This window comes from Balaenoptera physalus (assembly GCF_965194825.1).
Source record: "Balaenoptera physalus genome assembly, chromosome: 17".
In the NCBI taxonomy this organism is placed as follows: Eukaryota; Metazoa; Chordata; class Mammalia; order Artiodactyla; family Balaenopteridae; genus Balaenoptera; species Balaenoptera physalus.
Genome location: NC_138895.1, coordinates 3,884,703 through 3,904,778, shown reverse-complemented (window position 1 = coordinate 3,904,778; position 20,076 = coordinate 3,884,703). Strand labels below are relative to the sequence as shown.

Genomic DNA, 20,076 nt, shown 5'->3' with positions numbered 1-20,076 from the left:
TGTGTGTATAACTGAATCACTTTGCTGTACAGCAGAAACTAACACAACATTGTAACTCAACTATGCTTCAATAAATAAAAAATAATAAAATAAAAATTGTTTTCAAAAGAAATGCAAGCGATTTTCCGGAAATTGTGTTTTTAAAAACCCTCTGCAATGTACAATTAACAATTTTTACAATTTACAATTCAAGGCCCTTCTTTCTATGTTTCCATGGTCTTACCGCCTATGTTTTTAAGCATAATTCTGGCAGTATTTCCATTCGTGGACATTTTGGCTCAAGAAATCAAAGCGGATCTCAGGTTTCAAAGACCCAAGGGAAAAAGAGGTCACTACTGAACACACCACTATTTATTGTTGGACCAATAACACTGAGCTGTCAAATTAGGCTTCGATTTGAATATTCCTCAGTGCGGAAAGAACACGTTTTCAGTGGTGCTCTTTCTTCCAGCGTGTTTTCAGTGCTTTACCGGAGCAACTAAATCACAGTCTAACAGCACACATTTGTAAAGCAAAAGTAGTAAAATACATGGAGTCTGTGTTCTGTCTTCATTCCTCAGCCTCAATTGTTAATCACATGTTTGCACGTTTGCTGTTGATTTATAGCATGTTTATAGTGATTTACATAGTATTTATATTGAAATTTTCATTTAAAAATTGAATGTACTTCAAAGATTTTTATATCATTTTCTTCAAAACATTCCTTAAAAAAGCCTAACAACAGGGAGCAAAGAAGTCTAAAAATTGAATTAGATGACAGGTCAGAAGCTACACTGCTATACCGTTGACTACAGAAAATAATTATTCCCCATCTACCTTTCCAATGTAAATATCACCAGTTTACTTTTACTCAGAGCGTTATTGAGTTATAATTTACATACAATAAAATTTCTCTTTTTGCAGTGTAAAGTTTGATGAATTCTGGCAATTGTATACAGTTGTGTAACTACCAACACAGACTGTCCTGCCTTCAGCCCCTATAGCTGTTTGCATTTGGAGGGATTTCATATAAATTAAGTCATACATTATGTTTTCCAAAGCAGCTGTACCATTTTGCAGTCCCACCAGCAACATATGGGAGTTCCGGTTCCTCCACGTCTTACCTGACGTGTGACACTGTCAGTCCTCCTAATAATAGCCATCCCAGAGGATGTGTAGCAGTATCACTGTGGTTTTAATTTTCATTTCCCCGGTGACTAGGGATGACAAGCTTCTTTTTATGTGCTGGGTGGCCATTCGTATATCTCTGTTTGTGAAGTGGTTTTCAAACCTTTGACCTTTATTATTATTAAGTTGCATAACTTGTATAAAGTTGTATAGGTTGCAAATACTTTTTCCCAATCCATGGCTTTCCATATTTTTGCCTTAACCTTTATTCTTTAGAAGAATAGAAGTTTTTAATTTCAATAAAACCCATTTTATCAATTGTTTTATTTTATGCCAGTTAACTTTTAAGACACCAGAAGTAAAACTACCTGGAATGGGGCTTCCCTGGTGACGCAGTGGTTGAGAATCTGCCTGCCAATGCAGGGGACACGGGTTCGAGCCCTGGTCGGGAAAGATCCCACATGCCACAGAGCAACTAGGCCCGTGAGCCACAACTACTGAGCCTGCGCGTCTGGAGCCTGTGCTCCGCAACAAGAGAGGCTGCGATAGTGAGAGGCCCACGCACCGCGATGAAGAGTGGCCCCCTCTTGCCGCAACTGGAGAAAGCCCTCGCACAGAAACGAAGACCCAACACAGCCAAGAATAAACATAAAAATAAATTAAAAAAAAAAAAACAAAAAACTACCTGGGATGAAATGGTATTCTCAGCCTCTGTCCATCCCTCCCGTTTGTCCTCTTAATCCCTTTAGGTATCCTGACTGCCAAATTTGTGAACATCATTTAGCTACCCCGGTAACTTTTTCAGGATGTAGTAGCAAAGGTTACTGCAGAAGGATGAGAAAAGAAAACACAAGACATAAACTCTTCATTAAGCAAGGTAACTTTCAAAGCCAAATGCAAGAGAATCAAAAGTCTAAGGATTTGAAGTTGAAGAAAAAGAGAAGATGATGACAGCAGGGGTTGTGTTATTGTGAGCAACTGCTAGAAAAATATATACGGGCAGGTTTTGAGAATCCTGCTTCCCGCCAAGATGAAGTAACAGGGACCAGATCCTACCCTCAACCAGAAACAACTGAAGAACTGGACAACATACACGAAACAATGGTTTTTAAGACACTGGCCATCAGGCAACGAAGGACAATGATCGCTGAGAGACTCAACCAAAGAAGAGAAGCATGTGAAGATGTTCCAGAGTGTTAGTCGTCAGGGAAATGCTAATTAAACTACAGTGAGATACCACTTCAGTCCTATGAGAATGTCCAAAATTTACAGACTGACCACATCAAGTGTTGGCAAGGATGCTGAGGAACTTGAACACTCATACACTCCTGGTGGGAACTTCCAACCACTTTTGAAAACCATCTGGCAGGTTTTTAAAAAGTTAAACATACACCTATGTGACCTGGCTATTCCACTCCCATATTCACCCACGAGAAATGAGAGCATATGTACGTTCAGTACAAAGTCTTATACTTGAATGTTCATAGCAGCACTATTTGCTGCCCCAGTGGTTCTCAGCTGGAGGTGAATTTGCTTCCCAGGGGATGTTTGGCCACATCTGGAGACATTTTGGTTGTCACAACTGGGGGTGCTATTGGCATATAATCAGGGAGACCAAAAATTTTGCTAAATGTCCTACAATGCACAGAACAGTCCCCCACAACAAAGAATTATCCAGCTGAAAATGTCAGTTGTACCAAGGTTAAGAAACTGTCTACAGCCCCAAAAGCGAGTAACCCAAATGTCCATTAATAGGTGAAGGAACAAACGAATTGTGGTATATCCATACCATGGAACACTGCCAAGCAATAAGGTGCAACAAAGTACTGACTCAGGCTATGAATCTCAAAAACACTGTGCTGTGTGAAAAAAGAGAGACACAAATAAGTAGCTATTGCACTTTAGATAAAAATTCTAGGAAATGTAAGCTAATCTATGGTGACATAAACAAATCAATGGTTGCCAAAAATGGGGGACAGGGAAGGATCAAAAAGGGTGAGAAGGAGGGATTACAAAAGGGCTCCAGGAAACACATGATGGTAATGGATATGTTCATTCTCTGGCTTTGTGGTGATGGTTTCATGAATGTACACATACATCAAAATTTATCAAGTTGTACACTTTAAATATGTGCAGTTTATGGTAGGTCAATTATACCCTGATGAACATGTTAAAAGCACCTATTTGCAAGAAAGTTGAAACTAATTACAAAAAAAGTAATTACACTAATTTGCCATACTGACTAATGAAAGAAGAGGATTAAATTTAATAATGAGTGAGTTCCCTGGTGGTCTAGTGGCCAGGATTCAGCCCTTTTGTCGGCATGGCCCGGGTTCAATCCCTGGTGGGGGAACTGAGATCCTGCAAGCTGTGCAGCGTGGACAAAAAAAAAAAAAAAATTAATAATGAACCCCAAATATACATTTGCCAATCACTGATTAATTTGTTGGAAGCTAGAAGTCTGTGGGCCTGAGTTACGGTCCTGGTTCTAATGTAATCGCTGTAAGTGACGATTTATTTGTAAAATGTAAGAGTTGGATTTGGTGATTTCAATCCTTACACCTTTAAGAAGCCCTCTTTTTTCTCCTATAGACTACCTTTACAGATTTTGGTGCTTCTTAGAGTAACTGAATCAGTCTACTGTTGCAACACTGAATTCACATCATGGCAGCCAACCACCAAGAAAATGTACAACTGTGGAGGCTGCTTTTGCCAAGGCCACCTGGCTCATTGTTCTGTGGCCAAGGGACTTCCTCTTCCCAGTCAGGCCCACTGAGGCCAAGGGCATTTAACAAGGACCACATGTAGATAAGCTGTTCTAAGTTCTCCTTAGACTACCTGTGGCTCTGGCAGGACACATGCTCCAGTAAAAGCTAAGACGAGGAGATCCTGGGTGGGAGACAGATTCTCACCCAGTAAAATGACTTCGGGACTTGACTGGAGGAAGCTCACGAGTCTGGGTAGGGAAACTGGGGGCCCAGAGGAAACCTGGGGGAAACCTAGGGTTAACTGTTCCAGCGTAAAGGTAGCGGGTTGATGAACCAACCCACTGGGAGGGGAGAGAGGGAGGAGGAGAGACAACAAGCCAAAGGGAGCTAAGATGTGCTTCTGGAGAAATAACATAAGAGCACAGATGAAGAAAAAGGAGGAAGAAGAGGAGGACAAGAAGAGGAGGGGAAGGGGAGGGGGAGGCGGAGAAAGAAAAAAGAATAAACAATTTAGAGTTTCCCCCACGAACAAAGCCTGTGGGTCAGTGATCAAGTCCTAGCAACACTGAATTAATAGACTCAGTGTATCTTTATATCTAAGCTATGAACTCTCTTCTGTGAGTCTCAGAAAATTCAGGAAGGAGTTGGAGGAAACCAGCCCTTGGCCAAAGTTCAGCCAGAATTTCTGAAGTTGCTTCAAGCATCACGTTAATGATAGAAAAAGTCACACTGGTACGTGTCACCCTCCTCCGAGAATGACCATTGTAAGTTAACTTTTTCATCTGACAGTTACAAACTTTGGTTTTAAACTCTTCACCTGAACTCTTCAGTCCACTGCTAAATAAGAAGAACAAGAATTGAAAATTGGCAGGAAGACAGATCAGATGTAGATTACCAGCAGAACAATCTGTCACTTTCAGGGAGCATAAACCAGCCCAGAAGACGGTAAACAGCAGTTTTAATCGCACTGCCTAGAAGACAGGAAGAGATCTACAGAGGAAAATGAGGGAAATCTCTCTGCAAGGAAGAGTCTTATATAACATGGGTACGTTTGTCCTTATTTTGAATAGGGCTTTGTTTGACTGAAAAATAAGCAGAAAGCGGCCAAGCAGCGGGTGTCTTTGCTCCCTTTTGTTGGCAGGAGAGTTTCACTTGGGTTCCAAGAATTAGTTCACTGCATCAGTTCAGTCTCCATTCAGCTGTTAACTCGTTTTAATCTCTTTAAGTTGTCACTCAAATGCTTCTATTTGCATTGCCTCTTTTATTTTTATATTTTATCTTCTCAATGAGATTTATGTTCCTTGAGGAGAGCTTTATGTGCGTGCATGAAGTATATATGTGTGTGTAGGTATGTACACACACACGTCACTTCTCATTGTTCGCAGGAGTTGTGTTCTATGAAGTCACTGCGAACACTGAATTACACAACACCGTAACTGCTCCTTGGGGAAATACAGGTCTCTCCCCTGTCTCTGGTCAGAACATTTGCATCAGCAGATCAATACATGACCCTGTTTTATGTGTGTTTGTTTAAAGACCTCTATGTGATGTATACTGCTGATTCATTAACTTGAATTCATGGACCACAGCACCATAACATGTCTGAATGAAGCTTCTCCATAAGACACATCACAGCCTTGTCGCACTTAGGACACAAGACAGCACTGCAGCCCGACGCTTGGGGGACATTTTAAATGGTGAAATCACCAACAAAGGTGTGAAAATGTGGCATTAAATCGACCCGGAAAAGGACACTTGTTGACAGTGTGAGCTGGAGCGAGAAGACAGAGCGTCGCTGGTTCCACCTTGGCTAGAACAGACCCACCAGGAAATGCAGATTTTCCCTGCTCTGTGCGTGTCTGCGAACGCCTGGGAAGGTGCAGCAAGTATTGACCTTGAGGTTACAAATAACATCAGCAAGCATGCAAATTCCCAAGCACAGAATCTGGGAAAATGAGGACAGACCACATATGTGCATTTCTCCACAGCAAGCTCCCCACAGAGCACGTGGCCACAGTAAGTGCACATACAGATGTAATTTCCTTGACGATAGTGGCTACCTAATAGAGTAATAGTCTTCTTCACAGAAAACCCCTAGCTTACAACTTTGCCTACATTATAGGCCCTCTTAAGGTTTTTGTTCAACAAAGAAAACAAAATGGTGAAGATTTCAACATGGTACCTTCACAGCCTCCACCAAGGCACATGAAAATGCCTCGCATATAACAGGCACTCTGCAGATGTTAAATACTCTGTTTCCTGATTCGTGTCCTTTCCTATTTTTTCTTATTTGCTTTCGTTTTAGCGGCTTAATTATCCAGTATATGAATAAATGTGGAGGCAGGAACTTCCATTTCGAAGTACGACACTGCTACGATCCCACTGAAGACGCATCGCTCTGAATTTGGGTGCCGTCGTCTTTAGTTTTCCTCCAACTTCTCGAAAGGTTTCAAGCTTCAGGTGGAAATCAAGGAAACCATAAGCCTGACCTAAACTGAGTGATTTTTTTTAGGTGCCAAAAAGTAAATAGCAGTTCCCAGTGTCAAGGAACTCAGAGTTATTTACAGATTTCCGTTTGTATTGTAGAGAAGCATTAATGATCAGATTAAAGTAATACGGTAACAGTTAAGACCATAAAGTGATCTCATCTTTCATAATATGTTCCAAATACTATTTTTATCACCACCTCACCGCCATTCTCAGAAGTAGGATGTTGCTGAAAACACAAGCCAACAAGCTTTAGCCGACTTTTGCCTTTACGGGATTTATGCTATATTATTCCACTAGGCCAACAGTTGCCTAAAAATATTTTTGCTGTGGGATTATTCTGTTACAAGGACATTTCTTTTAACTTTTCATTTTATAATGGAGTACAGTTGATTAACAATGTTGTGTTAGTTTCAGGTGTGCAGCAAAGTGATTCAGTGATACATGTCATTGTACAGCACAGGGAGCTCTGCTCAATATTATGTAACAACCTAAATGGGAAAAGAATTTGAAAAAGAATAGATACATGTATATGTTACAAGGACTTTTGACCCTACTGACAGCAAGCACCGTTCCTGTGGAATGCAAGTGTGGCCGTAAATTTGCCCTTGGAATGGAAGTTTGTTGAATAGCATAAGACAGTTGACTGGCCACCTTCTCAGCTCTGCTCTGTCATTACGTTTTTCTTTTCCTTGGTCTCTGTGTCATCCAAATGAAATCAGAATAATTTTTGTCAGATGAATGGTTTGAAATCTATAATTCAAAGACGGTTTATCTAAAATGTTGGGCAAACTCTCTCCTAACTGCTTTGTTACAGGAGAGACAAGTGATGAAAGGAAAAGACATCGAGAGAAAAAAATAGTCATAATAATTACAACAACGATAAAAACGAAGACTATGACCAGCAAAGGCAGCAAGTGGAGGGTATGCATCTACTTTTGGTTCTATTGAAATCCCACTAAAATGACAGAAACAAGATTCTGTTAAGACAGAAATCCACAAGAAAGGAGAAAACAGAGAGGAGGTAACAGCAGTGACCCTGGATGTGAGGAAGCAGACCAAGGTGACACAACCCCACGAAGAGGTTTACTAATCTGTTGAAGCCTCCAGAACCGCCCCACTGAGGGCCTCTGGAAGTAGGCGTGAAAGGGCAGCCGAACAAAGAGGACTGATTGAAAGCCTACATGAGCGACTATGGGATCCCCAGTTGCCTCCCCACCAGAGCAACAACTGGAGGTTAATTCTCTGAGGAGAGCGAAAACCAAGCACGAGTTGAGTCCACAACCCTGAGACCAGGGGACTGGTTGCTGAGGCCCGGGTCCTCTCCCCACTCAGCACCCTCCTGCTAGCGGGCAGGCTTCCTCTTCCAGGCAGAGGACGGGAGGTGTTCCCCAGAGAGCAGGACCTGCCCTGGAGGGAACACCTAAAAGGTACACGTGAAAGATTGCACAGCGCAGCTCAGCCGCCCAGACCCATCGTCTGACGGCAGACTTCCAGCATCAGAGCATCCAATCCACATCCACTGTTTTTTCTAATCTATTTTTCAGTCTTCCCCCGTATGAGCATGCAGCCAGGTTACCAAATATCTGAGGAAACGGTTTATCATCAAAGAATGAGAGAGAGAGAGAGAGAGAAAGAGAGAGAGGGAGGAAGGGACTTTGAGGGACTAAGAAGGAGTGAGAGAAGGAGACCAAAACAAACAGAAAAAAGTTACTTGGAAGAAACAAGACCCTATGCAGGGGGAAGAAATTTCCCCCCAAACTAATATTAACTAAGAGAAGATATTGCAACCATGGAACATGAACAGGTAGTATTAAAAAAAGGAATATATATGGGAAAAGACTGGGGACGAAGAAAAGATCCAGTACACTTCCAGAAAGAAAGAATAAATAAAGCAAACAGACCCCACACAAAGGACCATGGTCAGAATGGCTTCAAACATCCCAACAGCAGTGCTGGAATTAGACGAGAATTCTATACACAGCCGACTTGTCAATCAAGCCTGAGGCCAGAATACAGACATGTTTAAACATGCAAAATTTTATTGGCGGTGTATTTTTTTCTCAGAAATCTATTTTAAAAGCTTATGAATGAGTAAACCAAGGAAGAGAGAAATAGGGATTTTAGGAACCAGAAATCCAGCACAGAAAAGAGGGGAGGAGAGTCCTCGGTCAGGATTGGAGCAGATCCAGAGGGGCGCTCCCAGGAAGGTTAGATTCACAGTTTACTTGATGTGCCCGAACTTCTTGAGGTGACATTGATGTAGGTGCCAAAGCATCTGGGGGTGAAATACTGGTCAGTACCTAGAAAACCAAGCAGAAAAGGAAACACACACACACACACACACACACACACACACACACACACACAGAGAGCGAGAAACAATGGGAAACTGGGTGAGAGGTATACATGAACATCTTGTATTCTTTGCAACTTTTCTGAAAATCTAAAATTATTCTAAAATATGGAAAATTATTTAGAAAATAATGTTAGATGCAGAAAAAAGTTAACAGCACTAAAACTGTCCATGTATACATATATCCAGCGGGGAGATGAGGGCCCATAAAGAAGGGAAGAACACCTGGAGAATGAAAGCCTTGCCCACTGAGGGCCCCCGAGCTTGGCCAGCACCACCTCTGCCTGAGTTGGCCGAGCGCACGGAACGTGCCCAAAGGGCTGCCTGGGAAAGCTCCCTGCCTCGCTGCCTTGGGTAGATTGGATCCCCTTTTCTGATCCCAGCCAACCACAGAATTCCCAATCCTTTCCTGCTTTCCAGAGCCCAACTCCGAGTGCTACAACTGTTTGCTTTTCGAGATTGGAGCACCGGGGTCTGCAGAGAGGGCTGGTCGACACCCTTCAGTTTACCCCGAGGGAGGGGGATCCCAGACAGGTCCTGTCACTTGCCCAGGATCCGCTGACAGCAGACCCGCCAGCAGCCTCCCAGCTAGAAGCACATCCGATGTCATCCTGTAAACATGAGCCAACCGCCAACACACATGGCTTCATTTAATCCACAGGTTCTCTTTTTCGTCTTAGTAAAAGAAAATCAATGCAAAGCACTTCAAAAGCACATAAAGTGAACATCTCTGATAATCTCATGCCACCCCCCCCCACCCCCCACCTCATCCCTACCAGGAGCCACTTCCTGAGCTACCCTGCATTCCTACCCCTACTAAACAAAGGAGGAAGCGAGTCCCAAAGGCGCTGTGCAGGGGGCAAGCCGAGCAGCCGCAGGGAGGGCGTGGAACCCGGGATGCTGGGAGCCCGCTGCAGGGCACACTCTTAGTGGGGAAAGTATCCTGGCTGTAGGGTGGCCATCAGCACTGGTGATCTATGAAACGCAAATCAAAACCACGTGAGATACTACCTCACACCTGGCAGAACAGCCATCATCAAAAAGGACACAAATAAACGTCGGTGAGCATGTGGAGAAAAGGGAATCCATACACATTTACACTGGTGGGAATGTAAATTGCTGCAGCCACTATGGAAAACAGTATGGAGGTTTCTTAAAAAACTAAAAATAGAGCTACCATATGACCCAGCAATCCCACTCCTGGGTATACACCCGAAAAAATCAAAAACACTAATTCAAAAGATGCATGCACCCTGATACTGATGTTCATTGCAGCGCTATTCACAATTGCCAAGACATGGAAGCAACCTAAGTGGCCACCAACAGATGAATGGATAAAGAAGATGTGGCACATATATATATATGTGTACACACACACAATGGAATACTACTCAGCCATAAAAAGAAGGAAAATTTGTCATTTGCAGCAACATGGATGGACGTAGAGATGATCATACTAAGTGAAATAAGTCAGACAGAGACAGACAAATACTGTATGATGTCACCTATATGTGGAATCTAAAAAATATGACAAACTAGTGAATAAAACAAAGAAGAAGCAGACTCACAGATATAGACAACAAACTAGTGGTTACCAGTGGGGAGAGGGAAGGGGCAATAGAGGGGTAATAGAGGGGTAGGGGGAAAGAGGGGTTATTATGGGATTATACCAAATCATGTGTTTGAAACTTCTGAAAATTGTAAAGCACTGTAGAATTTAAAGAATCTTTCAATCAATTAAAAAAAAAACTGGTGACCTACGTAAGACATTAATTATGGCAATTTTGAAACGTTTTACACCCAACTTTGTTGTTTATTTTTTCAGAGACTTTAACACAGAAAGGCCCATCATGGGACAGCTTTGGGTGAATTTAAATAGAGCGAGATGCAAACATCTTAAGGTCATATCATTATTTGGATATTTTCCCCCTGTTAACCTTATCACCATTCTAAGGTTTTAATGCTGCTTCCAGAGTGTAGAAGGAAAACTTAAAAAAAAAAAATTGTTCTGTCATTTATATGAGCTCATCAGCATTTATTAATATTCTAGAGGGCTGCTTGGCCCTCACCCCCATCAGATCCTCTTTCTTACTGTATACCCTCTGTTACTTCACAAAGAGCAAGGAATGCACAGAGAAAATCGGTTGCTTATAAGGCTTTTACTTTGAAGGGAAAGGGTTCAGATAAATTCAGCTCTGTTTGCAAAGAAAAACTTCAAAGGCTTTAGGAAGCCTCCTCCCCTTAATTCAGTTTGTTGGGCTGGTTCCCCTATTTGAAAGGTAAGAAGATGAAAGAAAGTTAATCCTCCATAAATTCTCCTCCTGTTTTGCCCAGAGTTTCAATACAATTCCTTTTCGCTTAGTAATTTTCGCAGTGTAAGATATGCAAGGGCCTGGAACTGGCAAAGCTGTAAATTGCCATTGTTCCAAGTGGTCTCCGGACACACCTTAATCTCGGGGTCCCCAGCAGGTCTCCCACAGAGGTTCCTCTCCATCCCAGAGCATCTCATTCTCGGGTTATTCTGACTTCTCATGAAAGCATCCCAGAAGGTGCCGTGGAGCTGTAAAAATCGACACAGATCTCTCTTCTCTGGGAAATCATTTCAAAGCAGAAACTAAATTTTTCTTTATTAAAATTGCTACCACTTAGGTAAGCTCCACCTCATCGATACTTAGGGTTAAGAATTTCACCTGCAAAAACAAAGAGAACCCTCCTGTGTCTTATTTCCAGTTTAGGACCAGCTTCCCAAATGCTAAACAGTTGATCTTAGCTTATTTCCAATTAGATGAAAAATCTCTCAGGTTGAGGAGTTCTTGAGTATTGCAAAAGGATGCTCTCCCGGGTCTAAAGAACCCTAAAGGCTATTTATTTTATGGCATGTGGTCAACCATGTCCTCAGTGGTTGGCCTACGGCAGAATCAGAAATTTCTAAGAGTTAAATAACGTTTCTGTTGCTGGATGAAAATGCAATGAAACCCCAAATTTCTTCCTAAGCGCGCAACAAATTCTCCCAAAAATTGGGAAGAGAGGAATAGGGAGTTATTGCTTATTACACACAAGCTTTGTTTGGGATGATGAAGAAAAGTTCTGAACATGGACAGTTGTATAACATTAGGAATGTACTTAATGTCCCTGACTTGCACACTTGAAATGGTTTAAATGGTCAGTTTTATGTTATGTATGTTTTACCACAATTTTTGAAATGTAATAAACAAATAAGCAAGAGCTTCATATTAAAAATGTTAAATAATTCAGGGCTGGGAAGAAGCACAAAAATAAAACATGTTTCTGATGGGTAAACTGTCACTAATAGATATCAAAAATCTAATAACAAAATTTTTGACAGAGAAATTCCACTTTTATCAAGTTATCCTAAGGATATAGTTTAAAATGTACACAAAGTCTGTATTGAGAAGAGCATTTATAATAGCATTGTTTGTAATAACAATCTTTAAGAAAATGTTGGGGGGACCTAAGTGTCCAACCATACTAGTTTAATAAATTCTGGTTAATTTAGTAAATAAATTACCCTTACCTCGCGGCCACGCCTCCCTAGTATCTTTGTTTACCCTCTACCTCTGACGTTGCATTCAGCCTGGGCATTCCTCTGCTTCTTTCTAAGTCTTTCCTTCAATTATCATTGGTTCACTCAACAATTACTTATTGACACTACCTCAGTCAGGACCACAGGAGGTGCTAGGGATAAAGCTTTCAACAACTTGGACAAAGTCCTTTTTCTCACGAAGTTCATAAATGTTGGGGAGAATACAAAGAAGAAAATCAGCAATTATAACATCACGTGACGAGTGCTAAGACATGGGATGCTCTGGGTCAGAGTATGTCAGTCAGGCTCCTAAACCAGATCAGTGTGCATCTGGGAGGACTTCCTGGAAGAAGTCACGTCGTCATAAGAATGAGCAGAAACTAAGGAGGGGAAGAACGTGAGGGGGAAAGAAAAACATCCCAGGCAGGCAGAGATAACAGCCTGTATAAGGACCAGAGGTTAAAGAGAGCAGAGTATATTCAAGAAAGTATTGATATTTCAGCATAGCATGAGCGTAGAGATGCCAGGAAAAGACCGAAAAAGATTCACCTGTGACCATGTAGCTTCAAACCACACTCAGCCTCAAGACCAAGGGCCAGGGAGCTCACTCACTGGGTGTCTGCACAGGAACAGGCTGCAAGCGCCCCAAGGTCGCGTGCCCCACCTTAAACTCACCACCCGCCTCCCTCCCTCCAAGCCTGGTTCTGCCGTGTGGGTACTCGGTCACAGTGAGCGATGCCACCAGAACCCCTGAAGCCACACATGCTCCTCCGTCTCTCTCCCTCCCGGTGCCCCAGGGGTGGGCGCCCCCCGGGAGAGGCAAAGGCAGGACAGGGCAGAGATGCACATCAGCTGTGGTGTAGACCCAGAAACAGCCTTGAGGAGCCCCCGGGGAACGGCCCCTGTGGCCACCTCGGTCCGTCCCTGGATGTGAGGGTCACATCCTGCCAGGAAGGGCCTTGGGAAGGTGGTGAGGGGTGGCTGACAGCCCTGCCCGCCGGGGAACAAGTCCTTTCTTAAGCGGATGTGCCCACATCCCTCCATGTCCATTACAACACAGTGAAAGTCCTTTCCATCTGCTTCCTAAATATTTCTTGACTCAATCTGCTCTGTCTCCTCTTTCCAGACTCTCCAGAGGCCTCTGGTGTCATCGTCACACTCTGGCGAGCCCCTCTCCACACTTCAGTCGGAATAATCCTTCCAAAGCCCAAATCCGATTGCCATTCTCCTGCTCAAACCCTGTCATAGCTTCTCAACGCACTTAGAATAAAATCTGAGCCCCCGGCCATACTTTACGGCGCTTGCATCAACTCTGACCTTGACCTGGCGCGGGGGTTACCCACCTCCCCAGCTCGATACACTGGCTGTACCCACACCCTTTTCCACCTGGCTTCCTGTGGTCCCTCTGCCTGGAACATCTTCCCTGGCCCTTGATCTGGTTAATTCTGACTTACCTTTCAAGGCTGAGCTTAAATATCCCTCCTTCCAAAAAGCCATGGTTCTATCACAGGCCTGTTCTACATCACTGCGTGGAGTATTTGTTTCCTGTGTCTTGATCTCTCACTAAACTATAAGTTTTGTCATGGCAGAGACTCTGTCAGTCATCTTTTTTCCCCAGTTTTATTGGGAAGTAATTGACATCCAGCTCTGTGTAAACTCAAGGCGCCCAGCATGACGGTTTGCTTTACATATACTGTGAAATGACTGCTACAGTAGTTCAGCTAATACCCATCATCTCATATAGATACAAGAAAAAGAAAGAAGAAAAAATTCTCCTTGTGATGAGAACGCTTCAGATATACTCTCTTAACCACTTTCCTCTGCACCAGGCAGTGGTGTAACCGTGGTCGCCGAGCTGGACGGTATGTCCCAGTCCTTGTTTATCTTACAGCTGGAAGTTCATTCCTTCTGCTAATGTTGACAGACCAGCCCAGAAGCCAGGCAGCGCCTGAGACCATTGTGGCAACACATGGCCGACCTGGGCAGGGCCGCAGTGCACAGTGAGAGAAGCGAGGTCCCGCGTCACGTTAAGGTAGCATCCCATTTGTAGAGGAAAACGTTCTCAGAGAAAAGTTCTCCAAGGATGAACACCAACATGATAACGGAAACTGTCTCAGGTCCACAGTCAACCCACTTACTAAAGGGGCGGGGTCATCTGTCTTTTGTTTTTGTTTTTGTCTATCTGTGTTTTCTAAAGTTTGGGAAGCATGAGCTTTTTTTTTTTCTTTAATAATAATAAAGAAAAACAAAGATGACTTTCATAGAATTTAGAAAATTCAAGATGTTGAATGGCAGAAATCTATGATTTCAGAATGCCTAAGCTTCGCCAAGAAAAGACGTCTGAGTGAATGTGTTAAATCTATAAAAATAATGGAATTTACTCAACTCCTGACTCTTGAGTTCAAGGCTTGGAATTCTCAAGTTCACTGTTACATTCTGTTTCTATTAAAAAGGAAAATATTGCTGCTTCCCTAGAAACAGGCTTTGTTTTCCAATGATGGTGTTATCTTCACTAAATTTTTCCTCTTTTCATTAAATCTGTGTATTTTGGAAGAATGTTTTAAATCCTATCAGAAGACACTTCACCTTCTGGTTATTTTTCTTGCACTAACTGACCGAGTCTCACAATGTCCCCGCCACGGGGAGGTGGGATGAGCGCCGTCCTCCGCACCGTGTGAGGCTACTGTGGGCCGTTCTGCTGTGAATCGGGATGAGACAATCATATATTTAGTCTACATTTGCGCTCGTTCGATGCCAGCGTCTTAATTTCAAGAAGAGCATGATTTTATCAGTTTTGTGTGAAAACCACTTCACAGCACATAGATGATCTTTGCGCTTTTTCTAGATCCTCTCAGAAATCTCAGCTTCCTGGTTTCTCACCTACCCTCAGCCCCCCACGGAAAGATGGAAAACAGCAGGTTTTTAGGCAGCGACTACTTGGGGGAAGTGAGGGCCCACCGCAGATCTGGAGCTCGACTGGGAAGGTTAACCAAATACCCGCCAGCACCATTAACACATTCACCCTCCAGCCAGTTTATCTTGGCACCTAGGTGAGAATGGTATTTGCAAAACTGGAACAGAAAGCCAGCTACGTTTTGGAAGGGGGTAAGGGAAGGGGCCACGGGCAAGCAGCTAAGGGAGGGGGTCTCTGAAAGATGACCGGTCTCTGAGAGCAGCAAAGTGGGAGGCTCAGAAAGGGAGCAGCAAAGCCGGGTGGAAATTTTCCTGTGTAGTTTCCCCAGGCTTCCTATAGAGGCTGCTTTCATCTGGGCCTCGGAAGGGCTCTCTGAGCCCTGCTGGGTCTTCTGCTAGGACACGAGAGACAGCAACTGGACACCAAGGTGAGCAGGTCCCTGGACCCCATTCCTCATAACAGCCGGGGTGGGGCTACACTCGCCTTATAAAGGGAAGCGGAGATCAGAGAGGCTGGCAATGTGCCAGGGCCCCAAGCAGAGCCCAGACCAGCCGCTTCCTCCCCTGCTGTGCCCCGCACCCCGGGCACCTCTGGCCTCACCTTCTCTGCAACCCCTCCATCCCTCCTCCACGCATCCGATCCCAGGCTTCCAACACTACCTGGTGCGAAGCTCCACCGCGGCTGCTGTCTCTAACTGCCCCCCGCACCCCGCGAAGATGTTCAGTGTCCTGTCTAATGTCAACCCCCCTCCCCTGTCCCTTTCTCCCTTCTCCTAGTTAACAGGTCACGAATCTCGCAAACGTGCAGGGATGCAGAGAGCAGTGAGAAACGCACTCATTTAAGGTTTCACGCAGTCAACTCAGAATCCTCTCTTTATCTCCCTCCCCACCTCGGATCCAAAGAAGGAATCCTCCCGGTTCTACCTTCCCAAGGTCCCCAGAGCCTGACCGCTTCCGCCTCCACTCCCGGCCCTGGACCAGCGCGCTGTGCCCTCCGGCCCCACCCCCGCCCCGCGCTCTGTCCCCGGAGCAGCAGCTCCCATCCCTCCCACGTGGAAGCCACATCCGTCCAGGGGCTCCAGAAACTGCCCCCCACGTGCCTTGGGGACCCCTAGTTTCTCGCCCCCTGTCGCCCTCAAAGGCACAGGGGCGTTGGGGGCTCTGCGTGCAGATGTCCCCTCACCTCCCTGGGTCTCCCCACCTGCTTTAACGCTGCATCACCCCTCGCCCCTCACACACACTCGCCCCCCCTTTCCGGCTTGCTTTTCCTACACGGGGGGTGCGGGGGGGACGCCAGCTGCTCCACTACTCGTTTACCCTCCTCCACAGGCTCGAGGATGAGCCTCCAGGGAGGGTTCCCCTCCCACGCGAGAAAGGAAGGCTCACAAGGCAGGGATGGTTCACTGGTTTACTCTCCTCGTTCCCTGCGGCCCTGGAAGAGGCTCTAGAGCCCTCCGTATCCCGGTTCCGCATCCCCGTCCGCAGGTTCAACCAACCGATAGCGGGTATGCACTGAAAACAACCTGCATGTAAGTGAACCTGCGAAGTTCAAACCCGTGTTGTCCTAGGGCCCACTGGATTGGAATGGAGTTTGCCTTTGTCAGTCTCCCAGAAAGCTGGGTCGTTTCTACAGAATGTGCCTAGGGCCTGGAGTGTTTTCATATGGTAACGTGTGAAGGGCTTTGCGCTTCCTTCTTTACGACTTGGGAACCCGACCTGGTTCGGGAGGAGGCATTCTGAAAAGAATACGAAAAAGAATGTGTATATGTGTAACTGAGTCACTTTGCTGTGCGGCAGGAATTAACACAACAGTGCAAATCAACTATACTTCAATAAAATAATTTTTTTAATTTTTAAATAAAAATAAAAACATTGGGGCTTCCCTGGTGGCGCAGTGGTTGAGAATCTGCCTGCCAATGCAGGGGACACGGGTTCGAGCCCTGGTCTGGGAAGATCCCACATGCCGCGGAGCAACTGGGTCCGTGAGCCACAACTACTGAGCCTGCGCGTCTGGAGCCTGTGCTCCGCAACAAGAGAGGCCGCGATAGTGAGAGGCCCGCGCACCGCGATGAAGAGTGGCCCCCACTTGCCGCAACTGGAGAAAGCCCTCGCACAGAAACGAAGACCCAACACAGCCATAAATAAATAAATATTTAAAAATAAAAACATTAATACAGTTACAGAAAGTGATTACACACTAAGCTGCAGCAGGCTTAGGCAAGAATTATGCTTAATAGCAACTTTGCTTCTTATTGATATCTCTCAGCTCCAAGCCCCCTCCCCCAATCCTCTGCTCTGTAATTCTTCCTTTAATTGTGGTAGAATACACATAACATAAAATTTACCATCTGAACCACTTTTAGGTGTGCAGTTCTGCAGTGTTACGTCCATTCACATTGCTCTATCACCATCCCCACCAATCATCTCCAGGATTTTTCCATCTTCCCAAACTGGAACTCTGTCCCATTCAACAGCAGCTCCCGTCTCCCTCACCCCATTCCCTTGAAACCACTATTCTCCTTCCTGTCTCTATGAATTTGACCCTTCTAGGGGCCTCATATAAGTGGAATCACCTTATATGAGGTATTTCTCTTTCTATGACTGGCTTATTTCACTTACTTAAAGTCCTCAAGTTTCATCCATGTTGGATCCTGTGTCAGGACTTCCTTCCTTTGTAAGGTTTAATAATACCGCATTGTATGTACAGAGAACATTTGCTTATCCATTCATCCGTTGACGGACACTTGGGTTGCTTCCACCTTTCGGCTGTTGTGAATAACATCACCATGAACATGGATGTACAAGAATCTATTCGAATCCCTGCTTTCAGTTCTCTTGGGAATATACCCAGAAGTAGAACTACTGGCTCATATGGTAATTCTATGTTTAATTTGTTTTGAGGAGCCGCCATACTGCTGTGTGACTCTGAGGCTGGCTGGGACCCTGAAACCACATCCCCCATCTCCCGCAGCAGCAGGCTCTTCATTACTTTCCAACAAGAAGAGCCAAAGAAGATGAGAAACTGGAAGGTAAGAACAGAGAGGGAGCAGAGGAAGCACCAAATCCAAAAAGAGAATCAAAGAAACCCAGTTCTGCCCTTCCCCCGGCCTTTGACCTTAACAAATCTCTACCCTTTGGGGCCCCAGTTTTCTCATCTCTAAAAGTAAGAGCTGAAAAGATTTTTTTAATTCCTTCAGGCTATAAAAGGCTACCATTTTACGTAAACGGAAGACCACAAAGCTATACAGAATAGTGTAAAAATCATATTCGCCACAGAACTGAATCGGACTTCAGGGGTTCCTGTTCTAAAAGCTTTGCTACTTCTGCCGAAATTCAGACGCCCAGCTTCCCATTCTGACCGAGTACCTTGAACCAGCCCTAGCTTCCCACTGTAGACAACGATTAAATGGTACTTGATATATAAACCAAATGTTTTCCAGCACCCGACAACAGGAAGCAGAGGGTGGTAATCCTAGAGAAAAGGGAAATGCCCGAAATGAGCCCCAGTTTGCCCTGGCTTTCAGCCCAGGGTCACATCAGACTCCCAAACACACAGCCCTGGTATCTACAACTTGCAGAAGATGGAGGCGTTTGGGGCAGGGAAGGAGCTGGAATTTGTGGCGACAGGCGCTAGGGAGAAGGGGGTGGCAGAGGCCTGCGTGGGCGCTGGCTTGGTCCTGGGCTGAAGGCTGGACCGCACAGCAGCACAGAGCAGGTTCTCAGAGGTCTTGCAGAGGAGAGCTCCACGGGGGTCCCCATGTCACTCAGAGCTGGCGGACGCTGGATTCTGAGTAAAGAACGTGCCCCAGAATAAGGGCCAGACCCTAGGGCAAAGGGCAAACAGAAACAGACCCACCTGGTAGGATCAAGAGACCCCACTAATAACTGCTTGCTAGAATAAAACTCAATAACCTTTTGTTTGTTTGTTTTTATTGAAGTATAGTTGATTTACAATGTTGTGTTAGTTGCAGATGTGCAGCTAAGTGATTCAGTTTTATATATATATATGTGTGTGTGTATATATATATATATTTCAGGCTCTTTTCCATTACAGGTTATTACAAGATATTGAATATAGCTCCCTGTGCTACACAGTAGGTCCTTGTTGTATATCTATTTTATATATAGTAGTTTGTATCTGCTAATCCCAAACTCCTAATTTATACCCCCCCCCCGTTCGCCTTTGGTAACCATAGGATTTTTTTCTGTCTGTGAGTCTGTTTCTGTTTTGCAAATGAGTTCATTTGTGTCATTTTTTTAGATTCCACATATAAGCGATATCATGATATTTGTCTTTCTCTGTCTGACTTACTTCACTTAGTATGATAATCTCTGGGTCCATCCATGTTGCTACAAATGGCATTATTCCATTCTTTTTTATGGCTGAGTAATATTCCATTGTGTATAGGCACCACATCTTCTTTATCCATTCACCTGACTGTTGTTGGACGTTTAGGTTGCTTCCATGTCTTGGCTGTTGTAAATTAAAACTCAATCATCTTTAAAGAAAGGTGACATCATCTAAAAGCTGTGAACATACATCCTCCTTAATGCTCAGCATACAATGAAAAGGTACTGGATATGCAAAGAATTATGAAAACGTGACCTATAATCTAGAAGTTACATCTTCTCCTCATGTATATCCATTCTAGTAGAAAGACTGAAGAGATGTCTGAGACAGCAAATAGCCAGGGTGCCTCGTGATCTAGAAAGAACTTGCAGTAACCTACTAAGTACTAATCTTATACCGTAAATGCTATACTTTTTACCCATTAGTTATAGCCATTATGAATTTTTAACAAGATACTAAAAGGTTCTAACCCTACAATCATTTATGAACTTGAAACCTACTGTAGCTTACTTAGGGAGGAGCTACTTTAACATCAATGTGAGTCTTTAATGTCTTACACTTTGTTTCTCCCTATAGACAAATTTTTTGCCAAGAATTCTAAATAAAAGGC

At 44.2% G+C, this 20,076-nt stretch overlaps 1 long non-coding RNA gene across 1 annotated transcript in view; it reads right to left on the bottom strand.

Annotated features, from left to right (window-relative positions):
• Nucleotides 1–938: 938 nt before the first annotated feature.
• LOC309646611 overlaps nt 939–20,076 on the bottom strand; it is a 36,333-nt gene continuing 17,195 nt past the window's right edge. Inside the window, exons 2-3 of the long non-coding RNA XR_014255466.1 lie at nt 1,793–8,605; nt 939–1,475 (exon numbers count right to left, since the gene is read on the bottom strand). This is a non-coding gene — a long non-coding RNA (uncharacterized lncRNA). The remainder of the gene's footprint in view (nt 1,476–1,792; nt 8,606–20,076) is intronic.